The 16,816-nt window shown below is 38.3% G+C and overlaps 1 protein-coding gene and 1 pseudogene across 13 annotated transcripts in view; one reads left to right on the top strand and one right to left on the bottom strand.

The window, feature by feature from the left end:
* Window positions 1-16,816, bottom strand: part of STK33 (serine/threonine kinase 33) — a 218,642-nt gene that overhangs the window by 99,950 nt on the left and 101,876 nt on the right. The gene's annotated exons all lie outside the window — the stretch shown is intronic.
* Window positions 4,525-5,991, top strand: LOC112607042 (annotated as a pseudogene). Its single transcript, XR_003115725.1, has one exon. The product of XR_003115725.1 is annotated as a DDB1- and CUL4-associated factor 13 pseudogene (transcript).

Raw genomic sequence — 16,816 nt, 5'->3', positions numbered from 1 at the left:
AGATAACAAAAGTTATGTAGATATAAATTTGTCTTATTAAAAAGTGACCAAGCCAAACCGAACCTAAAATCAGCAAGACTTTAGTCAGATATTCCACTATACTACAAACAGAAAATTGCAAAAATGTTCAGCTGGTTGCTTTATCGTGAAAAGTCCAGAGTAGAAACATCTTTGTGTAGCTGGGAAAACTAATAGCAATGATTTTATGTAGCTTTATGCTTACAACAGAAAAGAAAAAGTTGACTACAAAGTTGACCAGAGTTTAATCACTGAATCTCAATAGGAAATACAAGGCAAGGTTCACAGAAATAAATAAGTTGACTCAGTCATTAGGCTGTATAGCTTTTGCCAAATGAACAGTAAAGTCTACTTAGTGGAGCTTAAGTCTTTACACTTACAACAGGCATAATTTTTCAAAGAAAACTACAAAACACTACTTTCGTGTCAGTAATATATGTACATACTTGAAAACATAATAGCTTTATATTCTAAATAACTATTGAAATAGATAGCTTTATTAACTAAATAATGCAAACAATTTTCTTTAGCTTCTCCCTCTCCCTCAGTTTCCACATTCAATATTGACGAGTCCATTCTGTTTCCAAAACACTTCTCAAATCAATCAGTTTTCTCTATTCCAAATATCATATCCTAGCCCACACCACTATCATCTCTTGCCTGGATTACTGCAAGAGTTTCCTAACTGGCCACCTTGACTCCATCTAAGCCATATTATCCAAAGCTTTCTCCATACTCTAGCCAGAATACTATTTCTAACACGCAAATCTGATCACATTTCTTCCCAAGAAAAACCACTTCAGTGGCTCCCAAAAGCACTGACATTAAAGTAGATCCCTTAACATGACATACAGGAGCCCGTGTGATACGGTCTCAGCTTAATTCTTCAGGCTTAACTCATACTACTTCCTTAACAAAATTTGCCAACATACAGAACTTCTTTCATTTCCTGGAATCCAGTGCTTTATCTAGGCCGCCTTATGTGTACTCAGCCTGGAACACTCTTTCCCACTCCTCTCTTTATCTGCATAATTCCTACTCTTCCTGCAAATCTCAGCTTAGACATCATCTCCTCTGAAATTCTCTTAAAATCTTGAGTCTTGGTTGAGTCTCAGCCTCTCCTATGTACACTTACTACACCATACTCTGAATTGTACTTGGTCACCTCCTTGTTTGTGTCCTTCACTATACTCAAAGCTCCCTGAAGGCAGAGATGGTGTTTATGTTGTTAGTCACTGTTTATCAGGTGAGAGAATGACATAATAAAATGTGCTTTTTGGAAAGTACATTCTACCTTCAGTATAGAGAATGTACAGACAGCAGGACAAGCCAGGAGATAGGAAGACAGGAAATCATTACAATCGTTTTAAGCAAGATGAAATTGTGGCCTTAACTAGAAAAGCAAAATCAGGAATGAGGAAAGTAGACAAATTCTAGTGATATATAAGATGTATAGTGGTAAAACATGGTAACTAATCAGTTATGACGTGATGAGGGTATGAGAAAAGTCAATACATTGAAAACTGAGAGACATGGCAGCCATTTACTGAGACAGTAAAGACAGGAGGAAGAACAGATCTGGAGTAAAATAACCAGTTCAGTTTGGGATGTGCTAAGTTTGCTTTGTTTTAATTATGCCAAAATGGAATTGTAAGAGGTAATGGATATTTAGGACCAGAAATAAGGAGAAATCTAGGTAGAAACTATTAATTTAAGAGTTATTTCACAGAGGCTGGGCACAGTGGCTCATGACTGTAATCCTAGCACTTTGGGAGGCAAAGGCTGGTGGACTGCTTGAGCCCAAGAGTTTAAGACCAGTCAGGGCACTATGGCAAGACCCCGTCTCTACAAAAAGTACAAAAATTAGCTAGGCGTGATGGCACACCTGTAGTCCCAGCTACTCAGGAGGCTGACATAGGAGGATCACCTGAGCCCAGGAGGTTGAGGCTGTAGTGAGCTGTGATCATGCCACTGGACACCAGCCTGAGTGACACAGTGAGACCCGGTCTCAAAAAAAAAAAAGAGAGAGAGAGAGAAAGAGAGTTACTTCATAGAAAAGGCAACTGAAGTCATGCATATAGGTGAGATCATCCAGGAAGGATATGTAGAATGGAAACAAGAGAGCCAAGAACAGAATTCTGAGTAACATTAATTTCTAAAGGATAATCAGAGGAAGTCTTCAGTGGACTGAAGACTGAAGAACGGAAAGGGTGTCCATAAAGGCAGCAAGGAGGTCATTTCTTGAAGGGAAGATTGGTCAAAAGCCAAATGGCTCAAAATTTTCAAATAAGACAAAGACTAAAAAATTATATTCAAAAGTTGAGCTGTGGAATACCATCAGCAAAAATGGCAGATTAAGAATCTCCAAAATTTTTCTCATCCACAAAAGCAATGAAAAAATGGCAAAAAAAAAAAATCAGAATAAACTTTTTCATAACTCTACATGTGAACTAAAGGCTTGCAGTAACCCAAAAAGCATGTGTGAATGAATGGATATCAGTAGGAACAACAAGTTTTGTGGCATTTTAACTTGCCTTAGTCCCATCTCTGACTCTCTGTCTCCGCAATAAAAATAATCGTGAAAAGTAACAACCCACAATCCTGGTGCAGCTTACCAGCTATCAGGGAAAGGAAAATGGAGCTAGGGCTCTTTCAAATATTCATTCCCAAGAACTGTCATTATTTTACCATCTAGTGGTTCCCTGGAATAACCCACTTATAAGTCAGTCTGTATTTGGCCTAACTCAGGGCTTGCCAGTACAAAATGCCTCCTTCCCAGGGATTTGTAATTGTTGGAAATAATTACAAGCAGGTGTTTTAACTTTACAGTTGCCCAAGGCAGTTGATAACACTTGGAGCAACAATAGACTAACCAAAAAGTTTAAAAGAAAAAGCTGCAAAATGAGATCTCTGTAGGGGCTTTGAAAAACTCCAACATATTCCTGGGAATCTAGGAGGCTACACACACACATAGGGCTATATGCATGCACAGGAAAGACTTCAGAAGCTCCTAAACTCTCATTTCTGGCTGACCTTGAAGCTCTGTACAAGCAGGAAATGAAGGCTAAGGTAAGTTGTCAACTACCTTGCTTAGTGCTGCAAGTGTACCCCAACATGCACGTAGAGTTCCTCGGCTCAGAATGGGTGATTTATTGCTTCTAGGCATTGGAAGAAATCTTTTCCAATCATTAGCTGACCACCAAGATAAACGAGTAGAGACTTCCATGGTCACAAACAATATAGATCATAGTCTTCAGACAAGTAGTTCAAATTACTACTACTACAACCAGCAGCAACAAAACACACTGCAGAGGGGAAAGTATCTAATTTCCAGAGTTGCCACATTTAAAATGTCCAATTTTCAACAAAAAAATTATGAGATATGGGAAAGAAAACAAGCAAGCATGGTCCATATAGAAGGAAAACGAAGCAATCAGTAGAAACTGCCCTAAGGAGACCCAAATGTTGAACTTACTAGACAAAGACTTTAAATGAACTGTTTTAAATATGTTCAAAGTGCTGAAGGAAACTATGTCTAAAGAACTAAAAGAGGCTGGGCACGGTGGCTCATGCCTATAAACCCAGCACTCTGGGAGGCTGAGGAGGAAGAATTGTTTGATCCCAGGAGTTCAAGACCACCCTTGGCAACACAGCTAGACCCTATCTATAGTAACGCAAAGAATCAGCCAGGCATGGTGGCATGCACATCTGGTCTAACTTGGGAGACTAAGGTGGGAGGATTACTTGAGCTCAGGTGTTTGAGGTTTCAGTGAGCTATGATCACACTGCTACACTCCAGCCTGGGTGACAGAGCAAGAACCTATCCCCACTCCCCCCCCCAAGAAAAAAAGAAAAAAGAAAAGAACTAAAAGAAAGTATAAAGGTATAACTATATTCCACCAATAAAGATGATCAATAAACATATATGTTTTAGTCTATTTTCTGCAACTATAACAGAATACCACAGGCTGAATAATTTCTAAAGAACAGAAGTTTATTTGGCTCATGGTTCTAGAGACTAGGAAGTCGAAGAGCATGGCACTAGCACCTGGTGAAGATCATCTCACGGTGGAAGGCATAACATGGTGAGCAAGCATGCAAGAGAGAGTAAGGAAATCAGGCCAAACTCATCCTTTTATCAGGAGCCCCACTGCTGTAATAAATAAACCATGATAATAGCATTAATATACTCATGAGGGCAGAGCTCTTATGACCTAATCAGCTCTTAAAGGTCCTACCTCTTAATACTGTTACAATGACAACTTTCCAGCACATAAACTTTTGGGAGACACATTCAAACCTTAGTAATATATAAACTATTTTTTAAAATTAAATAGCAATTCTGGAGTTGAAAAGCATAATAACTGAAATGAAAACTTCACTAGAGTGGCTCAACTGCAGTTTTGAGCAGGCAGAAGAGATAGTAAACTTGAAGATTGATTAATTGAGATTAGCTAGTTTGAGGGACAAAAAGCAAACAATTAAAAAAAAAAAATACAGGGAACTCGTACCGGAGAGCTCGTGGAATCCGGCCGTAGGAGCAAGCAAGATGAAGGTGAAGATGCTGAGCTGGAATCCAGACAATTATGTCCGCGAAACCAAGTTGGACTTACAGAGAGTTCCGAGAAACTATGATCCTACTTTACATCCTTTTGAGGTCCCACGAGAACATGTAAGAGCTTTAAATGCTACCAAACTGGAACGAGTATTTGCAAAACCATTCCTTGCATCTCTGGATGGTCACCGTGATGGAGTCAATTGCTTGGCAAAGCATCCAAAGAACCTGGCTACTGTCCTTTCTGGGGCATGCAATGGAGAGGTTAGAATTTGGAACCTGACTCAGCGGAATTGTATCCGTACAATACAAGCACATGAAGGCTTTGTACGAGGAATATGTACTCGCTTTTGTGGGAATTCTTTTTTCACTGTTGGTGATGACAAAACTGTGAAGCAGTGGAAAATGGATGGGCCAGGCTATGGAGAGGAGGAAGAGCCATTACATACGATATTAGGAAAGACAGTCTATACTGGGATTGATCATCACTGGAAAGAAGCTGTTTTTGCCTCATGTGGACAGCAAGTAGACATTTGGGATGAACAAAGAACTAATCCTATATGTTCAATGACCTGGGGATTTGACAGTATAAGTAGTGTTAAATTTAACCCAGTTGAGACTTTTCTCTTGGGAAGTTGTGCATCTGACAGGAATATAGTACTGTACGATATGAGGCAAGCTACTCCTTTGAAAAAGGTTATCTTAGATATGAGAACAAATACAATCTGTTGGAACCCTATGGAAGCTTTCAGTTTTACAGCAGCAAATGAAGATTATAACTTATATACTTTTGATATGCGTGCACTGGACACTCCTGTAATGGTCCATATGGATCATGTATCTGCAGTGCTTGATGTGGATTACTCTCCCACTGGGAAGGAGTTTGTGTCTGCTAGTTTTGATAAATCTATTCGAATCTTTCCTGTAGACAAAAGTCAAAGCAGGGAGGTATATCACACAAAGAGAATGCAGCATGTTATCCGTGTAAAATGGACTTCCAACAGCAAGTATATTATGTGTGGCTCTGATGAAATGAACATTCGCCTGTGGAAAGCTAATGCTTCTGAAAAATTGGGTGTGCTTACGTCACGAGAAAAAGCAGCCAAAGATTATAACCAGAAATTGAAGGAGAAATTTCAGCATTATCCTCATATAAAACGCATAGCTCGTCATCGACATCTACCAAAATCTATCTACAGCCAGATTCAGGAACAGCGCATCATGAAAGAAGCTCGTCGACGAAAGGAAGTGAATCATATTAAACACAGCAAGCCTGGATCTGTGCCAATTGTGTCAGAGAAGAAGAAACATATAGTGGCAGTTGTAAAATAATTGGTATTCCTAAAAATCCTGATGTATAATTATTTGTTACTTTTGATTTGAGAACTCTACAAATAAAAGTGCTGGTACTAGAAAAAAAAAAATACATAGGATCCCATTCCAAGATAGCCAAATAGGAACAGCTCTTGTCTACAGCCCCCAGTGTGATCAATGCAGAAGACGTGTGATTTCTGCATTTCCAACTGAGGTACCTGGTTCATCTCACTGGGACTGGTTGGACAGTGGGTGTAGCCCACAGAGGGTAAGCCGAAGCACGGCAGGGCATCACCTCACCTGGCAAGCACAGGGGTCGAGGGATTTCCCTTTCCTAGCTAAGGGAAGCTGTGACAGGCTGTAGCTGGAAAAATAGGACATTCCCACCTAAATACTGTGCTTTTCCAATGGTCTTAGCAAACGGCACACCAGGAGATTATATCCCCCGCCTGGCTCAGTGGGTCCTATGCCTATGGAGCCTTGCTCACTGCTAGCACAGCAATGATCGATCTGCAAGGCAGCAACCTGGCATGGGGAGAGGCCTGCTGCCTCTGTAGACTCCACCTCTGGGGGCAAGGCATAGCTGAACAAAAGGCAGCAGAAACTTCTGCAGACTTAAACGTCCCTGTCTCACAGTTGTGAAGAGAGGAGTGGTTCTCCCAGCATAGCATTTGAGCTCTGAGAATGGACAGACTGCCTCCTCAAGTGGGTCCCTGACCCCGTGTAGCCTAACCGGGAGACACCTCCCAGTAAGGGGCTGACTGACACCTGATACAGGTGGGTGACCCTCTGGAACAAAGCTTCCAGAGGAAGGATCAGGCAGCAATATTTACTGTTCTGTAATCTTTGTTGTTCTGCAGCCTCCGCTGGTGATACTCAGGCAAACAGAGTCTGGAGTAGACCTCCAGCAAACTCCAACACACCTGCGGCTAAGGGATCTGACTGTTAGAAAGAGAACTAACAAACAGAAAGAATAGCATCAACATCAACAAAAAAGATATCCACACCAAAATCCCATCTGTAGCTCACCAACATCAAAGACCAAAGGTAGATTAAAACCACAAAGATGGGGAGAAACCAGAGCAGAAAAGCTGAAAATTCTAAAAACCAGAGCACCTCTTTTCTTCTAAAGGATCGCAGCTTCTTGCCAGTAACGGAACAAAGCTGGATGAATAATGATTTTGACAAGTTGACAGAAGTATGCTTCAGAAGGTCAGTAATAACAAACTTCTCCGAGCTAAAGGAGGATGTTTGAACCCATCACAAGGAAGCTAAAAACCTTGAAAAAAGATTAGACGAGTGGCTAACTAGAATAAACAGTGTAGAGAAGACCTTAAATGACCTGATGGAGCTGAAATCCATGGCACGAGAACTACGTGACGCATACACAAGCTTCAGTAGCCAATTCTATCAAGTGGAAGAAAGGATATCAGGATTGAAGATCAAATTAATGAAATAAAGCGAGAAGAGAAGTTTAGAGAAAAAAGAGTAAAAAGAAACAAACAAAGCCACCAAGAAATATGGGACTATGTGAAAAGATCAAATCTACGATTGATTGGTGTACCTGAAAGTGACAGGGTGAATGGAACCAAGTTGGAAAACACTCTTCAGGATATTATCCAGGAGAACTTCCCCAACCTAGCAAGGCAGGCCAACATTCAAATTCAGGAAATACAGAGAATACCACAAAGATACTCCTTGAGAAGAGCAATCTCAAGACACATAACTGTCAGACTTACCAAGGTTGAAATGAAGGAAAACAATGTTACGGGCAGCCAGAGAGAAAAGTCACATTACCCAAAAAGGGAAGCCCATCAGACTAACAGCAGATCTCTCGGCAGAAACTCTACAAGCCAGAAGAGAATGGAGTCCAATATTCAACATTCTTAAAAGAATTTTCAACCCAGAATTTCATATCCAGCCAACTAAGTTTCATAAGTGAAGGAGAAATAAAATCCTTTACAGACAAGCAAATGCTGAGAGATTTTGTCACCACCAGGCCTGCCCTACAAGAGCTCCTGAAGGCAAAGCACTAAACACGGAAAGGAACAACCGGTACCAACCACTGCAAAAACATGCCAAATTGTAAAGACCATCGATGCTAGTAAGAAACTGCATCAACTAACAGGCAAAATAACCAGCTACAATCATAATGACAGGATCAAATTCATACATAACAATATTAACCTTAAATGTAAATGGGCTAAAATGCCCCAATTAAAAGATACAGACTGGCACATTGGATAAAGAGTCAAGACCCATCAGTGTGCTGTATTCAGGAGACCCATCTCACACACAGAGACATATATAGGCTCTAAAAAAGGGATGGAGGAAGATCTACCAAGCAAATGGGAAAAAAAAAAAAAAAAAGCAGGGGGTGCAATCCTAGATGCTGATAAAACAGACTTTAAACCAACAAAGATCAAAAGAGACAAAGAAGGCCATTACATAAGGGTAAAGGGATCAATTCAACAAGAAGAGCTAACTATCCTAAATATATATGCACCCAATACAGGAGCACCCAGATTCATCAAGCAAGTCCTTAGAGACTTACAAAGAGACTTAGACTCCCATACAATAATAATGGGAGACTTTAACACCCTACTGTCAATAGTAGACAGATCAACGAGACAGAAGGTTAACAAGGATACCCAGGACTTCAAATCAGCTCTGCACCAAGCCGACCTAATAGACATCTACAGAACTTTCCACCCCAAATCAACAGAATATACATTCTTCTCAGCACCACATTGCTCTTATTCCAAAATTGACCACATAGTTGGAAGTAAAGCACTCCTCAGACAACGTAAAAAACAGAAATCACAACAAACTGTCTCTCAGACCATAGAGCAATCAAATTAGAAGTCAGGATTAAGAAACTCACTCAAAACCACAAAAGTACATAGAAACTGAAGAACTTACTTCTGAATGACTACTGGGTAAATAACGAAATGAAGGCAGAAATAAACATGTTCTTTGAAACCAATGAGAATAAGGACACAACATACCAGAATCTCTGGGACACATTTAAAGCAGTGTGTAGAGGGAAATTTATAGCACTAAATACCCACAAGAGAAAGCAGGAGAGATCTAAAATTGACACCCTAACATCACAATTTAAAGAACTAGAGAAGCAAGAGCAAACACATTCAAAAACTAGCACAAGGCAAGAAATAACTAAGATCAGAGCAGAACCGAAGGAGATAGAGACACAAAAAACCCTTCAAAAAAATAAATGAATCCAAGAGCTGGTTTTTTGAAAAGATCAACAAAATTGATAGACTGCTAGCAAGACTAATAAAGAAGAAAAGTGAGAAGAATCAAATAGATGCAATAAAAAATGATAAAAGGGATATCACCACCAATCCCACAGAAATACAAACTACCATCAGAGAACACTATAAACACCTCTATGCAAATAAACTAGAAAATCTAGAAGAAACTGATAAATTCCTGGACACGTATACCCTCCCAAGACTAAACCAGGAAGAAGTTGAATCTCTGAACAGACCAATAATAGGCTCTGAAATTGAGGCAATAATAAATAGCCTACCAACCAAAAAATGTCCAGGACCAGACGGATTCACAGCTGAATTCTACCAGAGGTACGAAGAGGAGCTGGTACCATTCCTTCTGAAACTATTTCATTCAACAGAAAAAGAGAGAATCCTCCCTAACTCATTTTATGAGGCCAGCATAATCCTGATACCAAAGCCTGGCAGACACACAACAAAAAAATGAGAATTTTAGACCAATATCCCTGATGAATATCAATGCTAAAGTCCTCAATAAAATACTGGCAAATGGAATCCAGCAGCACATCAAAAAGCTTATGCACCATGATCAAGTCGGCTTCATCCCAGGGATGCAAGCCTGGTTCATATGCAAATCAATAAATGTAATCTATCACATAAACAGAACCAATGACAAAAACCACATGATTATCTTAATAGATGCAGAAAAGGTCTTTGACAAAATGCAACAGCCCTTCATGCTAAAAACACTCAGTAAACTAGGTATTCATAGAACATATCTCAAAATAATAAGAGCTATTTATGACAAACCCACGGCCAATATCATACTGCATGCAGAAAAACTGGAAGCATTCCCTTTGAAAACCTGCACAAAACAGGCCACCACTCCTATTCAACATAGTATTGGAAGTTCTGGCCAGAGTAATCAGGCAAGAGAAAGAAATGAGTATTCAGTTAGGAAAAGAGGAAGTCAAATTGTCCCTGTATGCAGATGATATGATTGTATATTTAGAAAACCCCATAGTCTCAGCCCAAAATCTCCTTAAGCTGATAAGCAATTTCAGCAAAGTCTCAGGATACAAAATCAGTGTGCAAAAATCACAAGCATTCTTATATACCAATAACACACAAACAGAGAGCCAAATCATGACTGAACTCCCATTCACAATTGCTTCAAAGAGAATAAAATACCTAGGAATCCAACTTACAAGGGATGTGAAGGACCTCTCGAAGGAGAACTACAAACCACTGCTCAACGAAATAAAGGAGGACACAAACAAATGGAAGATCATTCCATGCTCATGGATAGGAAGAATCAATATCGTGAAAATGGCCATACTGCCCAAGGTAATTTTATACATTCAATGCCATCCCCATCAAGCTACCAATGACTTTCTTCACAGAACTGGAAAAAACTACTTTAAAGTTCATATGGAACCAAAAAAGAGCCCACATTGCCAAGACAATCCTAAGCAAAAAGAACAAAGCTGGAAGCATCACACTATCTGACTTCAAACTATACTACAGTATAGTACATACAGTAACCAAAACAGCATGGTACTGGTACCAAAACAGAGATATAGACCAATGGAACAGAACAGAGGCCTCAGAAATAACACCACACATCTACAACCATCTGATCTTTGACAAACCTGACAAAAACAAGAAATGGGAAAAGGATTCCCTATTTAATAAATGGTGCTGGGAAAACTAGGTAGCCATTTGTAGAAAGCTGAAACTGGATCCCTTCTTTATGCCTTATACAAAAATTAACTCAAGATGGATTAAAGACTTAAATGTTAGACCTAAAACCATAAAAACCCTAGAAAAAAACCTAGCCAATACCATTCAGGATATAGGCATGTGCAAGGACTTCATGACTAAAACACCAAAAGCAATGGCAACAAAAGCCAAAATTGACAAATGGGATCTCATTAAACTAAAAAGCTTCTGCACAGCAAAAGAAACTATCATCAGAGTGAACAGGCAACCTACAGAATGGGAGAAAATTTTTGCAATGTACCCATCTGACAAAGGGCTAATATCCAGAATCTACAAAGAACTTAAATTTACAAGACAAAACAACCCCATCAAAAAGTGAGCAAAGGATATGAACAGACACTTCTCAAAAGAGGACATTTAGGCAGCCAACAAACATATGAAAAAANACTTACAAGGGATGCAAAGGACCTCTTCAAGGAGAACTACAAACCACTGCTCAAGGAAATGAGAGGACACAAATAAATGAAAAAACATTCCACGCTCATGGATCGGAAGAATCAATATCATGAAAAAGCCATACTGCCCAAAGTAATTTATAGATTCAGTGCTATCCCCATCAAGCTACCACTGATTTTCTTCACAGAATTGGAAAAAAAAAACTACTTTGAATTTCATATGGAACCAAAAAAGAGCCTGCAAACCTAAGACAATTCCTAAGCAAAAAGAACAAAGCTGGAGGCATCACACTATCTGACTTCAAACTATACTACAAGGCTACAGTAACCAAAACAGCCTGGTACTAATACCAAAACAGATATATAGACCAACTGAACAGAACAGAGGCCTCAGAAATAACACCACACATCTACAACCATCTGATCTTTGACAAACCTGACAAAAACAGCAATGGGGAAAGGATTCCCTATTTAATAAATGGTGTTGGGAAAACTGGCTAGCCATATGCAGAAAACTGAAAATGGACCCCTTCCTTACACCTTATACAAAAATTAACTCGAGATGGATTAAAGACTTAAATGTTAGACCTAAAACCATAAAAACTCTAGAAGAAAACCTAGCCAATACCATTCAAAGACATAGGCATGGGCAAAGACTTCATGACTAAAACACCAAAAGCAATGGCAACAAAAAGCCAAAATTGACAAATGGGATCTAGTTAAACTAAAGAGCTTCTGCACAGCAAAAGAAACTATCATCAGAGTGAACAGGCAACCTACAGAATGGGAGAAAATTTTTGCAATGTACCCATCTGACAAAGGGCTAATATCCAGAATCTACAAAGAACTTAAATTTACAAGACAAAACAACCCCATCAAAAAGTGAGCAAAGGATATGAACAGAAACTTCTCAAAAGAGGACATTTAGGCAGCCAACAAACATATGAAAAAAATCTCATCATCACTGGTCATTAGAGAAATGCAAATCAAAACCACAATGAGATACCATCTCACGCCAGCTAGAATGGCAATCATTAAAAAGTCAGGAAACAACAGATACTGGAGAGGATGTGGAGAAATAGGAATGCTTTTACACTGTTGGTGGGAGTGTAAATTAGTTCAACCATTGTGGAAGACAGTGTGGCGATTCCTCAAGGATCTAGAACTAGAAATATCATTTGACCCAGCAATCCCATTACTGGTTATATACCCAAAGGATTATAAATCATTCTACTATAAAGACACATGCACACTTATATTTATTGTGGCACTATTCACAATAGCAAAAACTTGGAACCAACCCAAATGCCCATCAATGACAGACTGGATAAAGAAAATGTGGCACGTATACACCATGGAATACTATACAGCCATTAAAAAAGGATGAGTTCATGTCCTTTGCAGGGACATGGATGAAGCTGGAAACCATCGTTCTCACCAAACTAATACAGGAACGGAAAACCAAACACCGCATGTTCTCACTCATAAGTGGGAGTTGAACAATGAGAACACATGGACACAGGCAGGGGAACATCACACACTGGGGCCTGTTGGGGAGTGGGGGGCTAGGGGAGGGATAGCATTAGGAGAAATACCTAATGTAGATGATGGGTTGATAGGTGCAGCAAACCACCATGGCACGTGTATACCTACGTAACAAACCTACACGTTCTGCACATGTACCCCAGAACTTAAAATAGAATTTAAAAAAAAACATAAGTAACATCATACTTAATGGTGAAAGATTGAAAGTTTTCCTCTAAAATCAGGAATAAGACAAGAATATCTACTTTCACCATTTCTATTTAAGATTGTACTGGAGGTTCTACACTACAGGGCAATCAAACAAGAAAGTAAAATAAACTGCATCCAGATTATAACGGAAGAAGGAAAATATTATCTTTATTTGCAAAGTGACATGATCCTGTATGTAGAAAATCCTAAGGAATACAAACATACACACAAACACCCCCCCAACACACATACACACACATACCAGCTAATAAATGAGTTTAGCAAGGTTATAGAAGATCAACATATAAAAAATCAATTGTATTTCTACACATTCACAACGAACAATCTGAAAATGAAATGAAGTAAACAATCCAATAGTATAAAAAGAATATACTATTGGAGTACATGTGCAGAACAGAATAAGTGCAAGACTTGTACACATGAAACTATAAAACTTCATTGAAAGGAATTAAAGAACAAATGGAAACACATTTTGTCTTCATGTACTGGAAGCCTCAATACTCCCCAAATTGATCTACCAATTCAATGCAATCCCTATTGAAATTCCAACTACCTATTTGTAGAAATTGACAGGGTAACTGTAAAGTTCATATGAAAATGCAAGAATTTACAATAGCAAAAACAATCTTGAAAAAGAACAAAGTTGCAGGACTCGTACTTAATTATTTTAAGCTTACTTCAAAACTATAGTAATTCAAACACTGTGGTACTGGCCTACAATAGACATATAGATCAATAGGACAGAATTGAGAGTCCAGAAATAAGACTATATACATGTAAAAAACAACTGACTAATTGATTTTCGACAACGGTAGCAAGACAAGGGTACCAAGACAATTCAGTGAGGAAAGAACAGTCTTTTCAACAAATGGTGCTGGGACAACTGGATATCTACACACAAAAGAATAAATGTGGACCCATATCTCATGCCATGTACAAAACTTAACTCAAAATAGATCAAAGACCTAATTGTAAGGGCTAAAACTATAAAACTTCTAGAAGAAAACACAGAGGTAAATGTTTGTGATGTTAGATTAGGCAACAATTTCTCAGATATTACACCTAAAGCATGAGCAACCAAAGAAAAAATAGATACATGGACTTCAAAACAAGAAACATTTGTGCTTTAAAGGACACTATCCAGAAAGTGAAAAAAAATTACCCACAGACTTGGAGAAAATATTTGCAAATCATACAGCTAATGAGGGTCTACTATCAAGAACATATAAAGAATTCTTACAACTCAAGAATAAAATGACAACCCAATTTTAAAATGGGCAAAGAATTTGAATAAATTTTCCCGAAGAAAATACACAAATGGCCAATAATCACATGAAAAGATGTTCAGCACATCACACACCGGGGCCTATCATGGGGGGGGGGGGGGGGATTGCATTGGGAGTTATACCTGATGTAAATGACGAGTTGATGCTGACGAGTTGATGGGTGCAGCACAGCAACATGGCACAAGTATACATATGTAACAAACCTGCACGTTATGCACATGTACCCTAGAACTTAAAGTATAATAATAATAATAAATAAATAAATAAAAGAAAAAAAAAGAAAAGATGTTCAGCATCATTAGTCATCAAGAAAATGCAAATCAAAAGCATGAGATATCACTTCACATTCACTAGGATAGCTATAGTAAAAAATAATAAAATAACAAGTGCTGGAGAGGATATAAAGAGATGTGGAGAAATTAGAACCTCCATATACTGCTGGTGGGAATGTAAAATGGTAGAGTCAGAAAACAGTTTGGGATTCCCTCAAAAAGTAAAACACAGATCTACCATATGATCCAGCAATTCTACTCTTAGACTCAAGATAATTGAAAACATGTTCACGCAAAAATGTACACAAATGTCCACAGCAGCATTATTCATAATAGCCAAAAAGTTGCAAACAACCCATCAGCTGATGAATAAGTTGCAAAAATGCCCATCAGCTGATGAATAAAGAAAAGATGGTATATACATACAATAGAATATTATTTGGCCACTGATATATATACAACATGGATGAACCTTGAAAATATTCTGCTAAGTAAAAGAAGCTAGATACAAAGTCCATATATTATATGAGTCTATTTATATGAAATGTACAGAATAGGCAAATCCATAAGAGACAGAAAGCAGATTAGTGTATTTCAGGGATTGGGAAGTGACTAATAGGTATGAGGTTTCTTCGTGGGGAGATGAAAATGTTCTCAAATTACATAGTGTGATGGTTGTACAACCATGAAAATATATGTTTTAAAATGGTAAATGTTATGGTCTATAAATTATATCTAATTTTTTTTAAATTAAGTCATCCCTAAACATTTGCCAAGATTAATCTAAATGAAGTCTGTTACCCAACTTCAAACTATACTACAGGGCTACAGTAATCAAAAAAGCATGGTACTGGAACAATTACAGACACAGACCAATGGAACAGAACAGAGGGCTCAGAAATAATGCTGTGCACCTACCAGCATCAAATGTTTAACAAAGCTGAAAAAAGCAATGGCAAAAGGACTCCCTACTCAATCAATGGTGCTGGGATAACTGGCTAGCCACATGTAGAATATTAAAACTGGATCCTTTCCTTATATCATATGCAAAAATCAACTCAAGATGGATTAAAGACTTAAATGTAAAACCAAAACTATAGAAGCTTTGGAAGATAACCTAGGCAATACCATTCTATACATAGGAACTGGTAAAGATTTCATGATAAAGATGCCAAAAGCAATTGCAACAAAAACAAAAATTGACAAATGGGACCTAATTAAACCAAAGAGCTTCTGCACAGAGGAAAAAAAACCTATCAACAGAGTAAACAGACAACCCAAAGAATGGGAGAAAATATTTGCAAACTATGCATCTGACAAAGGTAAATATCCAGAATTTATAAGAAACTTAAATTAACAAGCAAAAAATAAACAACTCCATTAAAAAGTGGGCAAAGGACATGAACACTTTTCAAAATATGACATACATGCAGCCAATAAGCATACGAAAAAATGCTCAACATCAAATCAAAACCACAATAAGATACCATTTCACACCAGTCAGAATGGCTATTTTTGAAAAGTCAAAAAATAACAGATAGCGGTGAAGTTGCAGAGAAAAGGGAATGCTTACACACTGCTGGCAGAAATGTAAATTAGTTCAACCACTGCGGAAAGCAGTTTGACGACTTCTTAAAGAACTACCATTTGACCCAGAAATCCCGTTATTAGGTATATACCCAAAGGAATATAAATCATTCTACCATATAGACACATGCATGCATATGTTCATTGCAGCAACACTATTTACAATAGCAAAGACATGGAATCAACCTAAATGCCCATCAATGGTAGACTGGATAAAGAAAATATGGTACATATACATCATGGAATACTACACAGTCATAAGAAAGAATAAGATCATGTCTTTTGTAGCAATATAGATGGACTGGAGGCCATTATCCTAAGCAAACTAATGCAGGAACAGAAAACCAAACACCACATGTTCTCACTTATAAGTGGGAGCTAAACATTGAGTACACATGGACACAAAGAAGGAAACAATAGACACTGGGGCCTATTTGAGGATGGAGGGTGAGAGGAGTGTGAGGATTCAAAAAACTACTGATTGGGTGCTATGCTCAAATCTGAGTGACAAAACAACATATACACCAAACCCTTGCGACATGCAACTTATTTATGTAACAAACCTGCACATGAACCCCTGAAACTAAAAGTTTAAAAA

This window comes from Theropithecus gelada, chromosome 14 (genome assembly GCF_003255815.1).
Source record: "Theropithecus gelada isolate Dixy chromosome 14, Tgel_1.0, whole genome shotgun sequence".
NCBI classification, from domain to species: Eukaryota; Metazoa; Chordata; class Mammalia; order Primates; family Cercopithecidae; genus Theropithecus; species Theropithecus gelada.
Note: the sequence above shows the minus strand (reverse complement) of the source record. Positions and strands in the feature narration are given on the sequence as shown.